The sequence below is a fragment of the Cnephaeus nilssonii genome (assembly GCF_951640355.1).
Source record: "Cnephaeus nilssonii genome assembly, chromosome: 1".
Lineage (NCBI taxonomy): Eukaryota > Metazoa > Chordata > Mammalia > Chiroptera > Vespertilionidae > Cnephaeus > Cnephaeus nilssonii.
In genome coordinates, this window is record NC_137072.1 from 8714229 (window position 1) to 8738080 (window position 23852).

Sequence of the window (23852 nt, forward strand, 5' to 3'; positions counted from 1 at the left end):
TATTACATATGTGTCCTTATGGCCCCATTGCCTCCCCACCCCCCACTCATGCCCTCACCCCACCTGGTGTCTGTGTCCATTGGTTAGGCTTATATGCATGCATACAAGTCCTTTGGTTGATCTCTCCCCTTTATTATTTTTTAATGTATTAAAAGAACTGTCAAGTCTGTGTTAAACCTCAGTTACATATTTAAATTATTTTTATTATCTATATACTAAAATAAATTTGAGTGTTTTTTCTTTTGTTTGTTAGTTTTTTTTAATTCTCACCTGAGAATATGTTTTTATTCATTTTAGATAGAGAGGAAGGGAGAGAGAGAGCAAAACATCAATGTGTGAGAGAGACATTGATTGGTTGCCTCCAGAACGGGCCCCAACTAGAGGTGAAACTAACTATCTAGGTATATACCCTGACTGGAATCAAACACACATTTTTTTGATGTATGGGATAATGCTCCAACCAATTGAGCCATCCAGCCAGGACCAATTTGTGTTATTTTTTAGATAGGGTTAAGGAGTACAAAAAAGAATATATTCCTTTTTATTATTATTTTGTCCTAGTTAATATTTTTACAATAGTTAGAGTGTTTACGTTTGTCAAAGAAGAAACCAGACATTGTATGTAATCTAAAAAGCAATTGTAAAAATTATGATTAAAGTTTTCCAGACTTCATTAAAACTTCTTCATTGGTAATATCAATTTTTATTAAGAAGATCTTATAAGAAAAATCTCTAAATATTAATCATTTAGACATTTTTGCTTCCTGAAATGAAATATTAGGTAGATAAAATATAATTAATAGACCAAAAATGTCCTATTTGCAGGATCTTGTTACCTCTGGTTTCCCAGCTCTTTTTATTAACATCCAGTTGAACTTAAAGATTTTTGACATTGATTCTTAAAGTAAACTATTACAACAAAACCTAAAGTTCCTAGGACAATATTATTTACAGGGTGATGCTAATTTTTATCCCTAGGAATATTTAAAAGGGAAAAAGAATGTAGTCAATTACTCTATAGGATAATTTTAGTGACATAATGTAATTTCATTCATTTTATGTCTATGTATTATTTTCTCAAAGCAATAAGAATCACAAAGATAATTGTTTTTTAGTTATTGATACAATGGAGCATCAGCCTTTCTTTAATCTGCCAAACAAAACTGCCCTATAAAATTAATTACATCCCTTTCTCAACCCTTGGGGGCATATACACATTCTAATTTTCTTCTATGACACTGTTTTCTAACTTCAGTCTAGTTTAGACTATGCTGACCACAAGATTTTCTTTTGCTCTCTATTATGTGATACAAATCCTATTTTTTGAACTAGAAGACAAGCTGAGACCAGAAGGAAAACTAGCTCCATTTTCCCATTTCAGAACCATAGGGTGCAATAAGTAGATTTTGAAAGCTACAGAAAGGAATAAATCTGTTATGGGTTGCCCTACAGAGGGAGAGGAAATGGCCTCTTATATTAATTTGTTTCCAGTGTACATTTTTACTTTTCAGTCTTCAGATAAAACTCATTGTTTCAATATCTTCACATACAATCTAAAATAGTTTTGAAGACAGAAAGGGAAATTATTGAATTCTAAATACAGTATAATCCATGGAAGTATATTTAAAAACAATTTCCTAAAAACAGAGACTAGAAGAAACTTTGAAAGGCCATTATTTCTTCTTCTAAAACATATCAGAAGTAATCATTATGGATTTCCTACAATGCAAAATCCTTTGAAGCTATAAGGAAGAGTGTGAATATGAGCAAGGATACATATATTTTGTGCATATATTTTTATCCACAAAACAGATTATTTGAAAACAGTTCTGTTTACTTCCTGAGAACTAAATTAACTAAGAAAATTTTAAATTTTTATTATTAAAATTTTTTTACTATATTCAAGATTACTCTCCAACTGTCATGAATATTATATAGTCACTCTAAGTGGACTTGATCTCACTACACATAAAAATGCACAGAATTGAACTAAAAGGCAATAGCAGCCCTCACATTTATTTTAGCTCCCAGAAAAAGCTCAAAAGTTCAGATGTGTTTTCTCTATTTATATCAGGTGTGGGTGAGAGTATGGAGGCAGGAGAGTGGGGTTGTGTTCACTGAGAACTCATAGAGGAGTTGAGAATATTTTCCTGTAAAGGAACAAAAAGAATGTATACAAAGATATTTTTGGAACAGTGATCAACTCAGCTAATAGTTCACTGTCCATCTTAGAAAATATTAAATATAGTACTACAAAATACTGTGGATTTTCATTTATTTTATTCATTGATATTGTTAGGGAGAAATTAAGCATAGTTCTTTTGTAGTTTAAGTAAACTTTGTGAATTATGGTAGGAACCCAAACACCATTTATCATATTTTTATATGGGAAAAATTTTCCAAGTTCCAGAATGTATGTGTACATAATTAAATGTGCTTATACTTGTAAATCATTAAGAATTTGATCAATAGAAACACCCAAAGTCCTGGGGGATGGTATAAAATGATATAAAATAAGTATAATTGGAGTTCTAGAAGAAAAGAATTTGAATGGGACAAAAAATTTCAAACCCATGGATTCAAACATATCTTTGAACACAAAGCAAGAAAAATAAAAAGAAATCTATACCTAGGCAAACTATAATCCAATTGTGGAAAACCAAAGAAAGAAATTTTCAAAGCCAGAATCATAATGATATTCTGATGAAATGCATGACAATTGCCCACTCTTTTAGCAAAAATATTGGCTAGAAACTAATGGAACCACATCATTAAATCTTTAAACATCTTTAAAGTACTATCAGTTTATAATTTTATATCCAGTGAAAGTATACATTAAAGTAGGACCAATTGAATATATTTTTTCTGGAAAATGAAACTAAAGAATTAGTAGTCAGCAAAAGTATACCTCAAAAAATGCCAAAGAGGAAAAAAAATAAAGAAGAGAGAGAACAACCAAGATGGCAGCATAGGTAAAAACCTGAATTTGCTGCAGCGCACAACCATATCAAAACTACAACTAAATGACAAAACGAAAATCATCCAGAACCACTGGAAGGCTGGCTGAGTGGAAATTCTACAACTAAAAGGAAAGAGAAAAGCGAATTGAGTCCAATAGAAGGTGCTGAGGTGTGGAAGTGTGGAGGTACAGAGATGCGCGCAAAAGGGGCTGGCAGCTGGGTACGCTATTGTCTTTTTCAATCGGGAGGGAGATACCAGCTCCTGACTGCTCTGAACTCCAGTTCTAGGTGAGACTCTGGGGACCCAGACTCATACAGAGAGAAACTGGACTGTCTGACATCGGGCCAGAACGTGAGGGCAGCTTTCTCTCAGAGGTGCTTGCAGCGATCATTGTTCCTGCATGGTGCTGCAGGACACAGAGACCTGGGGGCCTCTCGGGGCATGGCTGACAAGCAGCCATTGATGTTTGCTCTGCCCTGGTGATTCTCTGAGACCCTGCCCCACCCAATTTACAATCCCACCCAAGCTGTGCACAGAGGCTTTTGCATTTGAATGGACTGGGCTTTTGCAATCTAAAATTACCTAACAAACTGCAGCTGAGTCAGAGAGCCCCAGAGCTTCCAAAAGAAGGCCCAAGGCTCCACAGCAGCTTGCATTGCTTCACAGCTGGGCCTCATCTCGGCACCTCCAAACCCCAAACAAAGAAGAGGAATCTGCATATCTCTCCGTAGCTCCTGTTGGGTGGCCTCAGGCAGTGGCTGACATTGCACCTCCTTGAAGATCCAAGAGCCAGTGTACCCAGTGGTCAGAGTGAGAGCATCCAGATTACAACTTTTCACATCCATAAGAGACACACTCAGGGGGCAGGCTCAGTGAGCACCAAAGCCCCACTGAAGCAAGTCTTGCCCCATAAGGGTGTCTCCAACACAGAAGTTCTCCCATTGTAGACATAACTCGTCCTCACAGCCAATTGGCTTGGAGGTCAATTCCTCCCAGTGATACAAACAGCAATCAAGGCTTAACTACAACAAGACTGTGCACCCAGCCCACAAAGGGGTGCACCAAGAGTGTCCACCTCAGGTGACTGGGGAGGCTGAGCCACTGGGCCCTATAGGACACCTAGCACACTAAACCACTCTATCAACACAGGGAAGCAGCCAAAATGCGGAGACAAAGAAACATGTCATAATTGAAAGAAATGGAGGAAAGAAAATTACTGAATATAGAATTCAAAACCATGGTTATAAGGTTATTCAAGAATCTTCTAGAAACCTCCTCCAAGAAATATAGTGAGACTCTCAAGGATATGATAAAGGACCAATTAGAAATTAAGCATACCCTGACTGAAATAAAGAATAATATACATAGATCCAACAGCAGACTAGAGGATCCCAAGAATCAAGTCAAAGATTTGAAATACAAAGAAGCAAAAAACACCCAACTGGAAAAGCAAAAAGAAAAAATAATCCAAAAATATGAAGATAGTGCAAGGAGCCTCTGAGAAAACTTCAAGCGTACCAACATCTGAATTAGAAGGGGTTCCAGAAGAAGAGAGAAAGATATTGAAAACCTATTTGAAGAAATAATGACAGAAAAAATCCCCTACCTGGAGAAAGAAATAGACCTACAAGTCCAGGAAGTGCAGATAACCCCAAACAAGAGGAATCCAAAGAGGACCACACCAAGACACATCATAATTAAAATGCCAAGGGCAAAAGACAAAGAGAGAATCTTAAAAGCAGCAAGAGAAAAACAGTTAGTTACCTACAAGGGAGTACCCATATGACTGTCAGCTGATTTTTCAACAGAAACTATGCAGGCCAGAAGGGAGTGGCAAGAAATATTCAAAGTGATGAATAGCAAGAACCCACAACCAAGATTACTCTACCCAGCAAATCTATCATTTAGAATTGAAGGTCAGATAAAGAGCTTCACAGATAAGAAAAAGCTAAAGGAGTTCATCACCACCAAACGGGTATTGTATGAAATGCTGAAGGGTATTCTTTAAGAAGAAGAAGAAGAAGGAAAAGGTAAAGATAAAAATTATGAACAACAAAGTGGCATCAAATACATATCTATCAACAAGTGAATCTAAAAATCAAGTGAATAAAAAATCTGATGAACAGAATAAACTGGTGAATATAATAGAATCAGGGGCATAGAAAGGGAGTGGACTGACAATTCTCAGAGGAAAGGGAGTATGGGGGTTCGGGAAGAGACTGGACAAAAATCGTGTACCTATGGACTAGGTCAGTGGTGTGGGTAAGGGCAGGTGTGGGGTGGGAACCAGGTGGAGGGGAGCTATGGGGGGAAGAAAGAGGAACACCTGTAATAATCTGAACAATAAAGATTTATTTTTTTAAAAATGCCCAAGAGTATTCTTCATATTAAAATGAAGGGGTATCAGTGCGAACCAGGATTTATAGGTGGAAGTATAGGGTATTTTTCTCCTGTTTTCTTATAGGAATTTGTGGTTTCAGATCTTATGTTCAAATTTTAATTCATTTGTATGATTTTTTTGTGTGTATAGTGAAAGACAAGTGTCCAATGTTATCCATTAGCATGTGGTTGTCCAGTTTTCTTCAAACCATTTATTGAAAAAACCCTTTTTTTCCATTGTGTGTTCTTGGCACTCCTGATGAAGATCAGTCAACCCAGAAACAAAACTTACTGTTTATTTCTGGGCTCTTGACATATACTCTCACAGACACACAAACACAAGGGAACTTTTGGAGGCAATGGGTATGTTTTTTTACCTGGATTATAGCAATGGTAACATGAGGTATACATATGTCTAAACTTACCAAATTTTATATATTAATTATGTGCAATTTTTTGTATATTGATTATCCTCTATAAGGCTGGGTAATAAATGAAATCAAGCTGATAAGATCCAGAAAATAAGTGGGTAAAGATAAGATTATGTTTCTATTTTTCTTGTAATTTTTCTAATAAATATCCATACAAACAATGGTCAGCAAATTCCAAATTGGGGACCAACCAACTGTTTTCCTAAATAAAGGTTAATTGGAATATAGTCTCCCCCATTTGTTTATATATGTCTATGGCTGCTTTCATGCTACAACATGAAAGGTGAGTAATTGTAACAATAACCATATGGCTCATAAAACGTATACTAACTAGCCCTTAAAGAAAAGTCAACCAATCTTTGGGTTTTAGCAAAAATAATAACATTATAAGTTAGGGGTTATAACATATTTAGAACTAAAATATTACAATAGTATTATAAATAATGGAATTAATTTGAACTGTACTGTTGTGAGAAGTGAATAGAAACCACAGAGAATCATAAAGTGTGAAGTGAGATATATTAAGTGGTACAATACTGCCTCTAATAATGACTCTAAATAGAATCAATAAGTTGAATTTGCATGGTTTTAGATCTACAGAAACTTATAAAAAGTTTTTTAAAAAGTGGTGCATCAAAGGAACTAAAATATATTTGAATTTACTCAAAATGCCACAGGAAAAGAGCAATAGATGAACTACAACAACAAAAAAATTGAAGGGGAAAATAAGCATAATGGTAGACTTTAACGCAATCTATAATAATAAAAGTGTAATATGAGGGGCAATCAGGCAGGCAGGCAGAGGGGTTAGGGGCAATCAGGCAGGCAGGCAGAGGCAGTTAGGTGTGACCAGGCAAGCAGGTGAGCAGTTGGGGCATCAGGCAGGCAGAGGGGTTAGGGACAATTAAGCAGGCCGGCAGGCAAGCGTTTAGGAGCCAGCAGTCCTGGATTGTTAGAGGATGCAAGCAGGGCTGAAGGACCGCCCGACCCCCCCACCGTACACGAATTTCATGCACCAGGCCTCTAGTTATATCAATAATTACATGAAAAGTAAATGAATTTAAATAGGATGGGATTAAAAAAGCAAGCTACCTACAAGATACACATTGCTATCTATAAGAAACATGAATTACACTAAATGCAAAGACACAAAGAGGATGAAAGGAAAGGGATGGAGGAATACAGAAACTTGAAAACAACAGACATAAGACACCTGCAATCCCTATATTATTATCAAACAAAGTGCACTTCAAGCCCTAGCTCATTTTGTTCAGTGGATAGAGCATTGTCCTGCTGACTGAAGGGTCCCAGGTTCTATTCCTGTCAAGGGCACATGCCTGGGTTGCAGGCTGGATCCCCAGTAGGGTATGTGCAGGAGGCAGCTGATCAATGCTCTCTATCATCATTGATGTTTCTATCTCTCCCTCTCCCTTCAGCTCTGAAATCAATAAAGATATATTTTAAAAAATATATCTCTTTTAAAAAGGTGCACTTCAACACATAAAAAAAATAAGTGCTAAAGAGGGACATTTAATAATAATAAAAGAAGAATTTAGAAAATACCTAAGAGTTATAAATATGTGTCTCTAATAATAGAGCTTCAAAATTTATAAATAAAAGGATGCCAGGAAAAATAGGCTATTCCATAAATATAGCTAAAGGGTGTTTTTGTTGTTGTTGTTGTTTGTTTGTTTTTTAATTGATTTTTAGAGAGAGGAAGGGAGAAGATGGAAAGAGAAAAAAAAATCAATATGAGAGAGAAACATCAATCGGTTGGCTTCCATTCGCAACCTAACCTGGGATTTAACCCACAACCTATATATGTGCTCTAATCAGGAATCAAACCCACAACTTTTTTTGTTTGTTTGTTTGTTTTTGGTGTATGGGATGACTCTCCAACTAACTGAGCCACCCAGACAGGGCACTAACGGTTTTAACATCTATGAGTATTCAAGAGAATATGTACCCAGAAAATTACAAACTTTAGAAGACCTGGATTATACTATCAAGCTATTAAACAAATTTATATTTATAGATAATTATACTTAAAGTTGTAAACTATACATTATTTCATGTGTACACAAAATGTCCACCAAGGTAGATAATATGCTAATCAAACATTTTTATTCTAAGACTAGAGCCTGGTGCACAAAATTTGTGCATAGGGAGGGGGATCCCTCAGCTCAGCCTGCACCCTCTCCCAATCCAGGACCCCTCAGGGGATCAGGCCTAAACAGGCAGTCAGACATCCCTCTCGCAATCCAGGACTGCTGACTCCTAACCACTCACCTGCCTGATCACCCCTAACCACGCTGCCTGCCTGCCTCATCACGCCTAACCACTCGCCTGCCTGCCTGATCACCCCTAACTGCCTCTGCCTGCCTGATTGCCCCTAACCACTCTGCCTGCCTGCCTGATCACCCCTAACCCCTCTGCCTGCTTGCCTGATCACCCCCACCCACTCGCCTGCCTGCCTGATTACTCTAATCACGCGCCTGCCTGCCTGTTCACCCCTAACTGCCTCTGCCTGCCTGCCTGATCGCCCCTAACCACTCTGCCTGCCTGATCGCCCTTAACCCCTCTGCCTGCCTGCTTGATTGCCCCTAACCACTCACCTGCTTGCCTGATTGCCCCTAACCACCTCTGCCTCGGTCCTCCACTGCCACGCTTCATCCAGAAGGATGTCTGAAATGACGTGCAGAAGGTCGTTTGGCTTTCCAGTCTAATTAGCATATTACACTTCTATTATTATAGATTGAGAACAAGACAAAAATCCTCATTCTCACCAGTCATGAATATTGTACTGTGGGTTCTTACCACTGCAATAACACAAGAAAAGTAAATAAAGAGTATAGTGGTTACCAGAGGGGAGGAGTTGGGAGGTGAGGTGGTTAAAGGGGCCAAGTATCTGGTGATGGAAGATGATTTAACTTTGGGTGGCGGACGCACAATCCAATATATGGATCATGTATCACCGAAATGTATACTGGAAACCTATTAACCAATGTCACCCCAATAAAATTAATAAAAAGGTAAATAAAATGCATAATAATAAGAAAGAAGTAAAGCTACTTCAATTTGCAGATCATATGGTTGCTTTTGTAGAGAATCCTAAACAATTTATAGGAAAATTGGCTTGAATTAATAATATAATTTAGCAGTAGCATTGGGATGCAAAATAGTATGTAAAATCTATCACATTTCCATATAATAGCTAAAAAATTGAAATTGAAATGTAAAGATATTTTTCCAATTATATCAAAATGTGAATAAATGTAATAAAGTATGCACAAGAAAAACTGAAAAATACAAAATAATATTGAGGGAAATGAAACATGACCTAAATAAATGGAGAAATATACCTTGCTCATGAATTGGAAGAATGAATATTGTATTGATGCTTGTTGTCTCCAAATGTATTTATAGATTTAATTAAATATTAGCAAAACTCTTATTATGTGTGGGTTTTTAAAAACATATTTGTATTGCTTTCACAGAGGAAGAGAGAGGAAGGGAGAGATTGAAACATCAATGATGAGAGAAACAAAAATTAAAAGTGAAACTTCCATTTTACCCAGTAATCCCACTTCTAGGAATATATCCTGAGAAAACAGAAACACCAATCAGAAAGGATATATGCTGCCCTATGTTCATAGCAGCACAATTTATAATACCGTATTTTCCGGCGTATAAGATGACTGGGTGTATAGAAGATTTTCCTGGGTTAAAAAGTCATCTTATACGCTGGAAAATACGGTAGCTAAGATTTGGAAACAGCCTAAATGCCCATCAGCAGATGAGTAGATTAAAATACAGTGGTACAACTACAATGGAATACTATGTGGCTGTAAAAAAAGAAGGAATTCTTACCATTTGCAACAGCATGGATGGAACTGGAGAGCATTATGCTAAGTGAAATAAGCCAGTCAGAGAAAGACAAATATCACATGATCTCAAACTTTTGTGGAATATAATGAACAATATAAACTGATGAACAAAAATAGAACCAGAGTCATAGAAGCATCGAACAGACTATGAGGGAAGGTAGGGGGCGAGGGGATAAGAGATCAACCAAAGGAGTTGTAGGCATGCCTATGAGCATAACCAATGGACACAGAGGGTGGGGGTGAGGGTATGTGCTGGGGGTGGGGGCGGCCAGGGAGAGGTCAATGGGGGAAAAATGAGACTTATATAATACTTTAAAGCAATAAATAATTTTAAAAATAAATAAATAAAAAGTAAACCCTCAAAAAAAATTGGGCAAAGGACCTAAAAACAAATGATGAGAGAGAATCATTGATTGGCTACCTCTGGCACACCCCCTATTGAGGATCAAGCCCACAACCAGGTCATGTGCCCTTGATGGGAATCAAACCTGGGACACTTCAATCTGCAGACTGATCTATCCATTGAGCAAAACCAGCGAGGGCTGTTTTGTTGTTGTTGTTGTTGTTTTGTTTTGTTTGTTTTTTTATTTGGAAAGCATACTCTAGATTTTGTTTGGAATACTAAGTTCCAATAATAGTTAGGGTAGGGGAGACTTCATGCCACTTATTATAAAGCCAAGCAATCAAGGCAGTGTGGTTTTGTATAAAGATAAACATGTGGATCAATGAGACAAGATAGAGAATCCAGAAATAGACCTCTATGGTCACATATATGGTGCATATATGGTCAATTGAGTTTTTAAAAGTTGCCAGTATTATCCATTGGGGAAATGATAATCTTCTGAATAAATTGTGCTAGACCAATTGGACATCCACGTTAAAAAAAAAATCACAAAAACAAAACATCTTGAACAGTACCTCACACTACCCACAAGATTAATTTAAAATTGATTGTAGATATAAATATAAGAAGATAAAACTTGTAAAAATTTACAGAAAACATAGAAGAAAATTTATGCAAATTTGGAATATGTAAAGATTTCTTAGAAATTAAACAGGATGAAAGCACCTCTCACTGGAAGAAAATGTTTGAAATGTATGTATATGACAAAGGTCTTATATACAAAATACATAAATAATTATTAAAACTCAATAATAAGGTAGTCTAATTAAATATTGGCAAAAGACTTGAATAGTCACTGCAGAAAAGAGCATACAATCTATACTAATAAAAGGGTAATATGCAAATTGGTCAGGACACCCTCACAGTAACTATCGAACAGCAGGCTCCATGGGGAAACAAGACCGGCAGGGGATTTGTGAGGGACGACCAAATGACTGAACAGCAGGCTGCATGGGGCAACCATGCCAGCAGGGCGGTTAGTGAGGGACGACTAAACAACTGAACAGCAGTCTGTGTGGGATGACCAGGTCGGCAGGGGGGTTAGTGAGGGGCGACCAAATGATCGAACAGCAGGCTGCATGGGGTGACCACACCAGCAGGGGGGGCAGTGAGGGGCGACCAGGCTGGCAGGGGGGGCTGTAGGGGGGCCAGGCCAGCAGGGGAAGTTATGGGTGACCAAGTCGGCAGGAAGGGACAGTGAGGGGCAACCAGGCCAGCAGAGGGGGGTGGTGAGGGGCGACCAGGCTGGCGAGGGAGCAGTTGGGTGCGACCAGGCCAGGAGAGGGGGTGAGCAGTGAGGGGTGACCAGGCTGGCGAGGGGGCACTTAGGCGCAACCAGGCCGGCAGAGGGGATCAGTTGGGTGTGACCAGGTCGGCGGGGGTGGGGGGTCAGTTAGGAGCAATCAGGCTGGCAGTGGGGACAGTTAGGGGTGATCAGGTAGGCAGGCAGGTGAGCAGTTAGGAAACAGCGGTCCCAGATTGTGAGAGGGATGTCCCTGCAGGATCAGGCCTAAACTCGCAGTTGGACATACCCCGAGGAGTCCTGGATTGAAGAGGGTGCAGGCTGAGCTTAGGGGACCCCCCTTACTGTGCACGAATTTTGTGCACTGGGCCTCTAGTTAATCAGTAATTGCATAAAAAACTGGTTACCAGGGAAATGAAATTTAAGCCACAACACTACACACACATTATAATGGCTGAAGTTGAAAAGACTGTTAATACCAAGTGTTGATAAAAATATAGAGTAACTGCAATTATCACACACTGCTTCTGGGAATGTAAAATGGGGTTACTTTTTTGAAAATAGCCATTAGTCTCTCATAATCTTAAATGTGCACTTACTAACATGCCATTTCACTGGTAGATGATTACCCAAAGAATTTAAACCTTATGTCTACACAAAGACTTATGCACTTTGGGTGGTGGACACACAATCCAATATATAGCAGCTTTATTTGAAATAACCATTTTGCATTATTCTCATCCACTAGTCATCTTTTCAGGATGATGGACAGAAGCAAAAATATCCATCAGTAGGTGAATGGATAAACATCTTGTGATCTACTGAGTCATAAAAGTGGATAGATGAATTTCAAAAAACAACATGTTAAGTGAACAGAACCTAACACTGAAATGCATACTTTTTATTCCATTTCTATGAATTTCCTGAACAGGCAAGAGGAATATTCAGTAAAAGAAATTAGATTCTCATTTGACTATAGTTAATTGATTACAAAGGAGTAGGAGGTAACTTTCTGCACTGATGGAAATCTCCTATATATGGATTGGTGGTGGTGATTATATAGTTAAATATATTTTTCTAAACATATCAAAATCTGCTCTTAACATGTCTGGATTTTATTATATTTAAATTATATACTGCAGTAAAGTATTACTTAATAAATGTGTGATATTTTATAACTAAAGTAAAGTTGGGATTTGGAGGCATTTCATAATATGAATGGCATTTGTTTATTTAATGCTATAATGTATATAATTTTTCTAATCCATATTGTGTTAACATATTCAAGATAATTATTAAAAATGTTTTGTTCCTCAAGAATCCTTTGTTCCTTTTTCTTCCCCTAACTTCTAAATTACTTTCCTTTAGATGAAGACACTAACCTGTTTATCTAAACAGTATTTCCCCTCCCAAGGAAAACTACCATCTTTTCTCAATTATACTCTGTAGTTTAAGAGATAGTGACTGTTACATTAAGAATATAGAATAATCTAATATGTTGATAACAATGACCATGTACACAGTTAAATTAGAAGGATATGATCTAGGTTTTGGAGGGTTAAATCTGTAAGCAAGACTGCCACTGCTGGGTAGAATAAAGGGGAGACAGAGATACCAGCATAATAAAGTAACCACAGGATTCCAAAACTATTTCTCACAGCTTTCTCATATTATTTTGGTCAGGAATTGTATCCAGTGGGTAGAGAATAAGAAGATAACAGATTGAAGTCATAAATAGTTTTCCCTGAAATAAAACAAACCTTCATAATATTTACTAACACCAAGAAAGAATAAAACAAAGAAATGAATACAGAAATGAATATATACATATATATATATATACATACATATATATATACATATATATATAATATATGAATATTATGTGTTTAGTATTTCTATTACTTTTTAAGGGTTTGTTTAGCACTTTTAGTAGAGTTGGATTTTTCACTAGATTTTGGGTGGTAATAAAACCAATCTGGGGATGAATCGGAGAGGCTTTTAGTTCCATGGAATCAAAGCCATCTCCCCAACCTCCAAGTATCTATTTAAGCATCTGGCCTCTGTTCATCATGCTGAAGAGATGACTAATGGATGAGAATAATGCAAAACTTGTTCCAAAGACATGCCAGAAACCAGATAAAATGGTCAGTAGAGAGATTCCACTGATGGTTATCTACAAACTGACCCATCCCCTTTTCTCAAGGGAGATTTTGTGATGAAGCCACAGGTTGAGAAAGTCCACAGAAGTTTCCTTTTTATAAATTCTTTGCGGGTTTCAGACCAGAGGATATAACCAAAGTCTGAGACGTTCACATTACTTAAGAAATCTCCTTCTTTCATCATTCTAATGAGCTTTATCTATTTCTAAAGAATTCATCAAAACGGTGGTTACTAGCAGACAATATATGACTGCAGGCAGAAACCTGCTTTGCAGTCAGATCCAGGCCAGTGCTTCTTAGCAATATGATAAGAACTATAATTTATGCTCTAATCTTTTTCTTATGCTAGGAGTCTTATTCATAGATTTTTTGGTTATTCTTAGAGAGTCACAGTGATTCAGTTTCAATAACTAGTTTCCTTTATTCACATCTAAATCCACTTTATTAATTCAAGTTATATGTCTGGGAGAAAATAAATGTTCCTAGAAGATAAACAACATACCTTCTGGGCTCCTTTCCAACTCACTTGAACAACTCTTGCTCCGTGCCTAAATGATACTCAGCACATTCATATTCAGCAATGGACCACCCACGTGTGCAGCAACAGCACTTGCCAAGAAGTTAATGTGGCCTGTAAGTACACCATTGAACACTGAGTTCTCTCAGCCTGAGAGTCACTGGGTCAGTTCATCCATCTGTTCCCCTCCGTGCACACATCACAACCAATGCTTCTTAGAATGAACACGAGGTTTTTAGATATTTTGTAACTGTTAAGATTTTAGAAAATATATAGCTTTAATGAATATACTTATTTGCAGTTTATTATATATTCATTATATCTGAGTTAAATAAGATACATGTAGTACTCGTTCTATACATTTAGTCAGTCCTTACCTTCATTAACTCCTGGGTTGATGATACTTTTAGATAGTAATATAATAAGGCAATTCTGGTTGAGTCCAGGGGTAAATTTTAATTTAAGTTTCTGTATTCCCAATGGCGAGAGCCCACTTCTTTAGATCTGTGGAAGTAGCATCTTCTTTAGATCTGTGGAAGTAGCATTTTACTAGGAAATACACCTGCTTGTACAGTATTTGTGTGTGAATTCGGAGAACAGTGTCCCTTTCTTGAAGCAGACGTAGCTCCTATACCATGGAACACATTGCTGTAAGCGGAATAGAACCTAGATTCCAGTCACACATACCCAAGCACACTTTGTAGTGAGCAACCACATCCAAAGATGTTGGATGTGAGAATAAAAAGGGTTTTGACAGCATGGGTTCAGAATGTAGCTTTGTTACTCACTAGTTGCTTACTACAATGCAAATTGTTCAAGATCACTAGTACTTCACTAGGAAGAAAGATGGCGACTGACAAGAAGGTAAGGAAGGAGAGTGTGTGAGTGAGGGAGCGATAGAGGAGTGTGTGGATGTGAGTGGGTGTGTGTGAGAGTGAAATAGGGACAGCTAGATCCTGCAGGTCTTCCAAGGGGCTGCCAAACTGGGCAGTCTTAGACAGCGAGACCCCACTGCCACCACAGACACTCGGGTACCGCAGTGCGGGCACAGAGATCACACCATCTTGAAAAACAGAACTGCTTGAGACTAGGATCCTAGCCTCACCACCACCCAATCTGGTCTCAGACACACACCAGGACCCTACAGACACTAGGGACAAAGATCTGTGACCACAGCTGCAGACCACAGACATTAAGAATCCAGATATCCCAGCCACAGATTTCGGTGAGTCACAGAGCCCATCCCCCTCCCTGCAGGCTAGCTGCAGTACCATAGAAACTGCTAGACCCACCCCTCACACAGGGCTGCAGCTCCACTACCAGAATTTGAGCATGGGCACGCCCTCACACTGGGAATCAGTTCCCCGCAGTGCGCAATCACGAGACCAGGCCCCACGCCCACACAGGGCAGCTCTGCTGCTGGAATTTGAGCCTGGGCACGCACAGGCACTGGGAATCTGTCCCCCGCAATGTGCAATCATGCCAACAGACCCCACACCCATACAGGGTGGCTCTGCTGCTGGAATTTTAGCCTGGGCGCACATGCGGACACTGGGAATCTGTTCCCCACAGTGCACAATCACAGGACCAGACCACACACCCACACAGGGCGGCAGTGCCACCTGACATTGATTGTGGGCAAACGCACAGGGAAGTCTGTTTTCCGCAGCACAGGAGTAGATCCCCTGCCAACACAGGGTGGCTGTGTAACCCAGTCCCCCAAGCAGACCAGGGACCCTGATTGTCCATGTGAGAGGCAGCACTGAGCACCAGTGACTTGACTCTACTTCTCATCACATGCACCTGGGATCCTTGAATCCCTGTGTATGCACACTAAGAGCCAGTGACTCCATTTCTCTGTGCATGCACACACAGGTACTCTGAATCTTGGTGCAAGGCCTCACCAAGCAACAGAGACTCTGATACTCGATTCTCGGTGTGGGCACAGGGGTACTCTGACTCCTGGCATGCGCTAGGGGACCCTGATTTTTGGCACACACCAGCAGGGTTTCTTTTTCAGCATGGTACAGGTGGGGTTCCTGATTCTAGGTGCTTGCACGAGGTCACACTGAGTGCCAGTGACTCTTATCCTAGGCAAGCATGGCTCCCACCAACCCATGGCAGCTACATTCATTAGTGTTGGAGCTCTTCAGTGACAGTCGGGTGGTGCAAAGCACCCACTGACTGCACACTGCCCAGGCCCCAGCAACTCGGCGTTTGAGCCTTCTGGTGATAGTTAGAATGGGAAGACAATGAAACAATCCCCAGAGGAGAGAAAAAGAAGAATCACTAAGAAAGGAAATAAGTGAAATGGAGGCATGCAATGTGACAGAAAAATAATTCAGAGTAATGATCTTATAGTTCATACATCGGATGGGTAAGAAAATCAACAACCTATGCAAAAATCAGGAAGGAATAAAAAATGTCCCTTGTGCACTAGAGAAGAATGTACATTCTGGTGGTGAGGATAGCTGCAATCAAAAACACCATGGAAGATTTAAACAGTAGATTTGAAGAAACAAAGGACCGAATTAGTGAGTTAGAAGATAAGATAATGAAACAAGCCCAATCTGAACAGCAATTAGAGAAAAAAATTAAAAAGTAGGAGGAGAGCCTAAGGGAGCTTTGGGACAACACAAAATGAAGTAGTATATATATAATAGAGCTGCCAGAAGGACAAGAAGAGCAGCAAGGATTAGAAAATCTATTAGAAGAAATAATTACAGAAAACTTCCCTGACATGGGAACGAAAAATGTTACACAAGTACAGAGAGTCCCAAGCAAGATGAATCCCAAAAGATCCACACCAAGACATGTCATAATTACAATGGAAAATGTTTAACAACAAAGAGAAAATCTTAAAGGCTGCAAGAGAGAGACAGAGAGATCCCCCAACAGATTATCAAATGATTTCTCAACAGCAACACATCAAGCTAGAAGGGAATGGAAAGAAGTATACAAAGTGATGCAAAGCAAAGGACTGAATCCAAGAATACTCTATCTAGCAAGACTATCTTTACAATAGCTAAGATTTGGAAACAGCCTAAATGTCCATCAGCAGATGAATGGGTTAGAAAACTGTGGTACATCTACACAATGGAATACTACGCTGCTATAAAAAAGAAGAAATTCTTACCATTTGGAACAGCATGGATGGACCTGGAGAGCATTATGCTAAGTGAAATAAACCAGTCAGTGAAAGATAAATACCACATGATCTCACTCATTTGTGGACTATAAAGAACATTATAACCTGATGAACAAAAAGATAGATACAGAGGCAGAGAAGCATCAAACAGACTGTCAAATTACAGGGGGAAGGTAAGGGAGGGTTGGGGGGATAAGAGATCAACTGAAGGGCTTGTATGCATACATATAAGCGTAACCAATAGACACAAGACACTGGGGGGGGGGTTGTGAGGACAAGTACTGGGGGGTAGGGGAGGCCAGAGGGATGTCAATGGGGGGAAAAAAGGAGACATATGTACTACTATTTGTAATACCTTAAACAATAAATTTTAAAAATCACTAGTCATCACTTTTTTCTTTTGTAAAAGGAAAATGATAAGAGTATTCTCATTCTGCAGGGATTGTCAATAGTACAAACATAATGTATGCAAGTTGATTAGCATAGTGCCTGACAAATAGTAAACACTAGCAACAAAAGTGAGTTTAAAAAGTAGGGACATTCTTGGCATCTTAGAACCCAGGTCAGCCTGTTCCAATCTGTAACATCAGCCATCCAACTGCAGAGTCTCACAGAGACAGGCTGTGAGGTGTTCTGAGAAGGTACCCGCCTCAGAGGCTCTACCCCAGGCAGATGGTGCTGCTCAGGGGACTAGAGGAGGGTGTGCCAGTGGGAAAGATTAGACACCCATTCTTTTCCTTTTGTCTAGACAGAACTGGTTTTTCTTGTAGAGTAACCTTTCTCCTAATGCTTTCGACCAGGTGTCCTCAAACTACGGCCCACAGGCCACATGCGGGAGTTTTAGCCATTTTGTTTTTTTACTTCAAAATAAGATATGTGCAGTGTGCATAGGAATTTGTTCATAGTTTTTTTTTAAACTATAGTCCGGCCCTCCAACGGTCAGAGGGACAGAGAACTGGCCCCCTGTTTAAAAAGTTTGAGGACCCCTGCTTTAGACATTGCAGTTAGGATATTTTCTGTGACCAGTGAGAACATGGGAAGCAGGCTTACAAAGACATGAACAGAAAGACATCAATACAAAGCGTTTCATGATAATTTCATGATAACTTATCCATCTACACAGACATATTTGTAGTATAAGAAAAGAAAATTTCACACTATCTGAAGGATTTTACAAAACTGAACAAAAATCAATTGAACCTCTGAAATTATAATATTGCATTATCTGTGGGATTTTGTCCTTTGTTACAACACATTCGATTTGAAATTTTCCTATATTAGTATTTTTGTATACAATTTTTCAGTTACATAATTCAGATTTACATAGAATTTCTCCACACTATACACAACCTCAAGGGAAAAGTATATTGCCTATTCCGTGACTGCCCTTTTGATGGAAGCCAGATAAGAAAAGAAGGATCGGAAAGCAAAGTGACTGGCTTTGGATCACATGTGAGAAGAAGTTTGTAGATTCCCAGGAAAAACAAGGGAACAGTTTTGGAGGTTTATCGACCCTAATAAATAGGTAGAAATTTTGGTTATTCCATACATTGGCTCATAAATATTCTTGGATATTTAAGGGGGATCCAGACACTATTTCTGCTTCTTTCTGGTCCATATAAGAATTAGCAATTGATTTTCTAAATTGCTAGATACTTCAGTGATTTGATTCTCCAGCAGTATTTCTTAGGTGTGGGATGTATAGGATGAGCTGTGTTTATTAATTAAGGCATTACATATGTGTCCTTATTCCCCTGTTGCCCCCCCATCCTCCCACTCATGCCCTCACCCCCCTGGTGTCTGTGTCCATTGGTTAGGCTTATATGCATTCACACAAGTCCTTTGGTTGATCTCTCAATCGAAACGACAATGCGGTACCATCTCACACCTGTCAGAATGGCTATCATCAACAAAGCAACAAATGACAAGTGCTGGCGAGGATGCAGAGAAAAAGGAACCCTCGTGCACTGCTGGTGGGAATGCAGACTGGTGCAGCCACTGTGGAGAACAGTATGGAGTTTCCTCAAAAAACTAAAAATGGAACTCCCATTTGACCCAGTGATCCCATTTCTAAGAATATATCCTAAAAAGCTAGAAACACCAATCAGAAAGGATATATGCACCCTATGTTCATAGCAGCACAATTTACCATATCTAAGATTTGGAAAAAAGTTTATTCTTGAAAGTATTACATATGTCCCCTTTTTTCTCCTATTGGGCCCTTATAGTCTGCCCACAGCCCCTGCCCCAGGGTGCAGTCCTCCACAACCCTATTGTCTGTGCACATGGGTTATGCATATATACATACAAGTTCTTTGGTTGATCTCTTAACACCCACCAATCCACCCTGGCCTTCCCACTGAAATTTGACAGTCTGCTCAATGCTTCTATGTCTCTGAATCTATTTTGTTCAACAAATTATTTTATTCATTAGATTCTACATATGAGTGAGATTATGTGATACTGGTGTTTCTCTGACTGGCTTATTTCACTTACCATAATACTCTCTAGGTCCCTCCATGCTGTCTCAACGGGTCAGAGATCCTTCCTTTTTACTGTTGCATAGTATTCCAGGGTGTAAATGTACCACAGCTTTCTTATCCACTCATCTACTGATGGGCACTTGGACTGTTTCCAGATCTTAGCCACTGTAAATTATATTGCTATGAATATAGGGTGCATACATTCTTTCTGATTGGCATGTCAGGTTTCTTGTGATATATTCTAAGAATTGGGATCACTGGGTCAAATGGTATTTCCATGTGTAATTTTTGAGGAAACTCCATACTGTTTTTCATAATGGCTGCACCAGTCTGCATTCCTACCAGAGGTGTACTAGGGTAGCCTTTCTCCACATCCTCGCCAGCACTTGTCATTTGTTGATTTGTTGATGACAGCCATCTGACAGGTGTGAGGTGGTACCTCATTGTCATTTTAATGTGCATCTCTCTGATGACCAGTGACTTTGAACATTTTGTCATATGTCTCTTGGCCATCTGTATGTCCATTTTGGAGAAGTGTGTATTTAGGTCCTTTGCCTATTTTTTAGTTGGATTGTTTGTCTTCCTTTTGTTAAGTTGTATGAGTTCCCTACATATTTTGGATATTAATCCTTAATCAGATATCTATCATTGCCAAGTATGTTCTCCCATACAGTGAACTCTCTTTTCGTTTTGTTGATGGTTTCTTTTGCTGTGCTGAAGCTTTTTATTTTGTTGTAGTCTCATTTGTTTATTTTCTCCTTAGTTTCCTTTGCCCTATGACAGTGGTTGGCAAACCGCGGCTCATGAGCCACATGTGGCTCTTTGGCCCCTTGAGTGTTCTAACGCCACTTCTTCAAAATAGATTCGCCCAGGCCGAAAACCGACTTCTGTGCATGTGCCATGAAGTTTCAGTCACACTGTACATGCGTGCCTGCATGTGGTATTTTGTGGATGAGCCACACTCAAGGGGCCAAGGAGCCGCATGTGGCTTGCGAGCCGCGATTTGCCGACCACTGCCCTAGGAGATGTATCCCCAAACATATTGCTATGAGAGATGTCTGAAATTTTGCTGCCTAGGTTTCTTCTAGGATTTTTATAGTTTCACATCTTACATTTAAATCTTTTATCCATTTTGAATTTATTCTTGTGTATGGTGTAAGTTGATGGTTTAGTTTCTTTTTTTTTTTTTGCATGTATCTGTCCAATTTTCCCAACACTATTTATTGAAGAAACTGTCTTGACTCTATTGTATGCTCTTGCCTCCTTTGCCAAATATTAATTGAGCATAATGGCTTGGGTTGAGTTCTGGATTCTTTGTTTTGTTCCAATGATCTATAAGCCCGTTCTTGTGCCAGTACCAGGCTGTTTTGATTACACTGGCTTCATAGTATAACTTGATATCTGGTATTATGATTCCTCCAACTTTGTTCTTTGTGCTATGGTTATTCAGGATCTTTTTTAATTCCATATATATTTTTAAGTATTTTTTCTAGATTTGTGAAATATGCCTTTTGTAATTTAATATGGGTTGCATTGAATCTATAGATTGCTTTGGATAGTATGGACATTTTAATGATGTTAATTCTACCAATCCATGAACACAATATATTCTTCTACTTGTTTATATCTTCCTCTATCTCTTTTTTTAACGTCCTGTAGTTTTCTGATTACCTCCTTAAGTTTATTCATAAGTATCTTAATATTTTTGTTGTTGTGGTAAATGGGATTGTTTGTTTAGTTTCTCTTTCCAAGAATTCCTTATTGGTGTATAAAAATGTCATCAATTTCTGGTGTTAATTTTGTATCCTGCTACATTGTCAAATTAATTTAGTAGATATTTTGGTGGAGTCTTTAGGATTTTCTATGTACAATATGATGTCATCTGTGAATAATGAGAGTTTTACTTCCTCCTTTCCAATTTGGATGCCTTTTACCTCTTCTTCTTGTCTGATCACTGTGGCTAGGACATCCAGTGCTATGTTAAACAAGAGTGGTGAAAGTGGACCTCCCTGTCTTGTGCCTGATCTGAAATGAAAATGCTTTTGATTTTTGTCAATTGAGTGTGATGGTGGCTGTAGGTTTGTCATATATGGCCTTTATTATGTTGAGATATGCTACCTCTATTCCCACTTTGCTGAGAGTTTTTGTCAAAAAAATGGTGTTGCATTTTGTCTAATGGTTTTTCTGCGTCTATTGATATCATCATACTAGAAGCCCGGTGCACGAAATTCGTGCACGGCGGGGGGTTGTCCCTCAACCCAGCCTGTACCCTCTCCAATCTGGGACTCCACCGGGATCGGGCCTAAACGGGCAGTCGGACATCCCTCTCACAATCCAGGACTGCTGGCTCCCAATTGCTTGCCTGCCTGCCTTCCTGATTGCCCCTAACCGCTTCTGCCTGCCAGCCTGATCATCCCCTAACCACTCCGCTGCCAGCCTGGTTGATGCTTAACTGCTCCCCTGCCAGCCTGTTTGCCCCCAACTTCCCTCCTCTGCCAGCCTGGTCACCCCTAACTGCCCTCTCCTGCAGGGTTGATCACCTCCAACTGCCCTCCTCTGCCGGCCTGGTCACCCCTAACTGCCCTCTCCTGCAGGGTTGATCACCTCCAACTGCCCTCCCTTGCAAGCCTAGTCCCTCTCAACTGCCCTCCCTTGCAGGCCGGGTGCCTCCCAACTGCCCTCCCCTGCTGGCCATCTTGTAGTGGCCATCTTGTGTCCACATGGGGGCAGGATCTTTGACCACATGGGGGCAGCTATATTGTGTGTTGCAGTGATGATCAATCTGTATATTACTCTTTTATTAGATAAGATAGAGGCCTGGTGCACGGGTGGGGGCCAGCTGGTTTGCCCTGAAGGGTGTCCTGGATCAGGGTGGGGTTCCCTTGGGGTGTGGGGCGGCCTGAGCGAGGGGCCTGTGGTGGTTTGCAGGCCGGCCACACCCCCTGGCAACCCAAGGGGAGGCCCTGGTATCTGGAATTTATTTTCCTTCTACAATTGAAACTTTGTAGCCTGGAGCAGAGCCAAGCCTGGGGCTCCGGCAGCCATTTCTGTGGCAGTTAATTCACCTTCTACAATTGAAACTTTGTAGCCTTAAGCGGGTGGGCCTGGCCAGGGTGTGCGGAAAGCTTTGCTTCCCCTGTTGCCACCGGCAACCCTGGCCTGCTCTCTCAAGCTCCATTCTGCTGCCTTTTGTTTGAATTTGTTTACCTTCTATAATTGAAACTTTGTAGCTTCAGTGGAGGCTTAGGCCTGCAACGGCTATGGAAAGCTTGGCTTCCTCTGTTACCTGGGAAACCTTGCTCTCTGTGGCTGTAGCCATCTTGGATTGGGGTTAATTTGCATACTCGCCCTGATTGGCTCGTGGGTGTTGCTTGGCTGGTGGGCATGGCTTATGTAGCAGAGTGATGGTTAATTTGCATATTACCATTTTATTAGAGAAGATAATTTTTGTCTTTCAGTTTGTTTATGTGAAACATTTATTGATTGCAAATATTGTACCAGCCTTGAATTCATGGAATAAATCCCACTTGGTCATGGTGTATGATCTTTTAAATATATTGCTGGATCCAATTTGCTAATATTTTGTTGAGGATTTTAGCATCTATATTCATCAGGGATATTGGCCTGTAATTCTCTTTCTTTGTGGTGTCTTTATCTGGTTTTGGAATTAGGAGAAAAAACCTTGAAAGTGTTCCTTCCTCTTGCCTTTTTTGAAATAGTTTGAGGAAGATAGATGGTAATTCTTTGAATATTTGGTAAAACTTTCCTCTGAAGTTGTCTAGAACAGGACTTTTGTTTAATTGGAGTTTTGTGTGTGTGTGTGTGTGTGTGTGTGTGTGTGTGTGTGTGTGTGTGTGTGTGTTTTACTGCTTCAATTTCCTCAATTGTTATTGGCCTATTCATGTTTTCTGATTCTTCTTGATTCAGTTTTGGAAGATTGTATTTTTTAGGAATTTGTCCATTTCATCCACATTATCTAGCTTGTTGGCATATATTTGCTCATAGTATTTTCTTACAATCCTTTCTATTTCTGTGATGTCAGTTGTTACTGCACTGCTTTTGTTTCTGATTTTAATTATTTGGGTCCTCTCTCTATTTTTTCTTGATTAGCCTGGCTAAAAGTTCATTAATCTTTTATTTTTTCAAAGAGCAGTTCTTGGTTTCATTGATCTTTTGTGTTGTTTTTATAGTCTCTATGTCATTTATTTATGCTCTAATCTTTATTATTTCCTTCCTTC

The 23852-nt window shown here is 39.5% G+C and overlaps 1 protein-coding gene across 2 annotated transcripts in view; it reads left to right on the forward strand.

Moving 5' to 3' along the window:
- The window catches only part of MDGA2 (MAM domain containing glycosylphosphatidylinositol anchor 2), a 981798-nt gene that overhangs the window by 818403 nt on the left and 139543 nt on the right, over positions 1 to 23852 (forward strand). The gene's annotated exons all lie outside the window — the stretch shown is intronic.